This window comes from Diceros bicornis, chromosome 9 (genome assembly GCF_020826845.1).
Source record: "Diceros bicornis minor isolate mBicDic1 chromosome 9, mDicBic1.mat.cur, whole genome shotgun sequence".
NCBI lineage: Eukaryota > Metazoa > Chordata > Mammalia > Perissodactyla > Rhinocerotidae > Diceros > Diceros bicornis.
This window is the reverse complement of record NC_080748.1, coordinates 65,794,392-65,796,760: the sequence shown is the minus strand read 5'-3', so window position 1 is coordinate 65,796,760 and position 2,369 is coordinate 65,794,392. Positions and strand designations below refer to the sequence as shown.

Below are 2,369 nucleotides of genomic sequence, written 5' to 3'. Positions count from 1 at the left end.
TCCCCCCCACCCCGGTTGCCCTTCCAGCTTTTCCATCACTTGAGTATCCCAATCCCTCGTATTAATGTCAATCTCACTGAAATAAGAAGAGTGATTTCTCTTTTCCTGACTTGACCTGGAGTAATATAGATGTAATGAGGTAAAGACGGAAAGGGCATTCCCAGGACAAAGATTAACGACTGTGCAACAGGCTTAAGGAGCAATAAGTCAAGACATCATTTGATAAAAATCTAAAACTGACCACTCAATAAATAGTGAGAAAAGATATTTTGTAGTATCTTTAGTGCCTCTATCTCAATCCCAGAGTAACTCAAATACAAAGTCTCCACTCCTTAGTGCTGCTAATTTCAAAGACGCTAATAGCAGCCAACTCCTACTTTCATCACATGCCTTAGCATAATCCTTTCTAAAATTGATGATTGTTCCATATAGAGGATCCAAGGGATGCAGTGTCCTTGGAAGGCAATCAAGTAAAGGAGACATGTTTTAAGAAGAAGAGATTTATAGTATTTTATTTATAATGGAAAATAAATTTCCAGAAAGTGGAGGGGAGAGATTGCAAGAGGGAAAAAAGAATATGGAATTGAAGACATACCAAGTATCATGTTTATTAGTGAGGGTTCTTGAGAGAAACAAAATCAATAGGATATATATGGATATATGTAAGAGGAGCTTTACTATAGAAATTGGCTCACACAGTTACGGAGGCTGAGAAGTCCCACAATCTGCTATCTGCAAGCTAAAGAACCAGGATAGCCAGTGATACAGTTCACTTTGAATCCAAAGGCCTGAGAACCAGGGGAACTGAACTCCCAGTCCAAAGTCAAAGGCCTGAAAACGACGGGGCTGCTGGTGTGAGTCCTGGAATCTGACGGCCTGAGAATCAGGAGCTGTGATGTTCAAGGGCAGGAGATGCTGGACCTCCAGCTCAAGAAGAGAGAGGGAATTCACTCTTCCTCCACCTTTTTGTTCCATTCAGGCCCCCAATGGATTGGATGATGCCTGCAGAGAGCACATTAATTCTCTGTCACTCAGTCTACTGAATCAAATGCTAATCTCATCCAGAAACACCCTCACAGACACACTCAGAAATAATGTTTTACCAGCTATCTGGGCATCCCTCAGCCAGTCAAATTGACACATAAAATTCACCCTCACACATGGAAACAAGGTCTGTGGGAGAAGAAGGGGGACTAACACTTGCTGTGTGACGCAGGATGACGGGACAGTGGGGATGCAGTTGTCATTGCCTTAAGATTCTGATAAAAGCAGCCTTGGACCTGGTGGATATCAAAACTGAGATGGTTATGTTCCGTGGCCTGGATCGGTGTGATTTAGTCTATGTTAAGGCCTCTCACCTGCATATTGGTGACTATTAGTGAACTGATTATTGGAGTCTCATGTGTATACATGCCTATGGATTTTAAGATTTTAGAACTCAAAGAATAGTCTAAGGTAAAGTCTTTGAGGGCAGTAATCATGTGTTATGCTTGTCATAGAAAAACACAACTTCTAAAATTGAATTATTTGTGGAAATTAATTTGTAAATCAATATCCATTCATTAACTTTTTAATTCATTCTACAAATACTTACTCTTGTGTGCTAGGCACTCTTCTAGGTGCTGGTGATATGGCAGTGAGGGAACATGTCAGAGACTCCTGTCCTGACAGAGCTGATGCCAGAGTTTGTAGCAGAATATGAGAGATGATTACAAATCCAATGAGATATCAGTATGCTTTTGAAAAAGTCTCTTACAATATAAATATGAAAATGCTGGACTACTAAATCCAATATAAAAAAAGAATAGAAGAAAAATCTTAGATATAATACATGAATATGTTCAAATTTTGTATTATATTATCTTATTTAAATATAGCAGATAATGCATCTCATTTATAATCTCTCTATTATAGTCAAAGTTTGGAAAAAATGTGTTTACCACTTTACAAACAGTTGATTTCTAGTCCACTTCCACTTGAAGTGATAAGTCTCTCTATCCAAAAAGACCAAATTTATGATGGCCTTGGTAAATTTATGATTTATAATTTATTCATTTATCAGTTTCAATGCAGGAAAATAAATATAAGAAAAGTTAAAGAAAATTATAATTATACAACTAGTACTGGATCCATCTCTCCAAAAGTAGAGTAACTTTTATGTCTACATGAAAAAAAATCTATCTTTTAGTATTTGGTATTCCTTTAAAAAGTCTAATGCAAGCTTCTTTCTTTTGTACATACTGCAAAGTTTACCTTAAACCTTTAAAGAGTCATGAATTTTTACATCTGCTTAACCTTAGAACCTGGCTTAACAATGAAGCAAATTTTTCAAAGAGAAATTTATAATATTAAAGTATACTTCAAGCTCT

General features: G+C 36.9%; 1 long non-coding RNA gene across 1 annotated transcript; it reads right to left on the bottom strand.

Annotated features, from left to right (window-relative positions):
* Positions 1-592: 592 nt before the first annotated feature.
* LOC131409966 (uncharacterized) lies at positions 593-1,774 on the bottom strand. The gene is made up of 2 exons (XR_009221096.1): positions 1,595-1,774; positions 593-1,002 (listed from the first exon to the last, which is right to left on the bottom strand). It is a non-coding gene; the product is annotated as an uncharacterized LOC131409966 (long non-coding RNA).
* Positions 1,775-2,369: the final 595 nt, after the last annotated feature.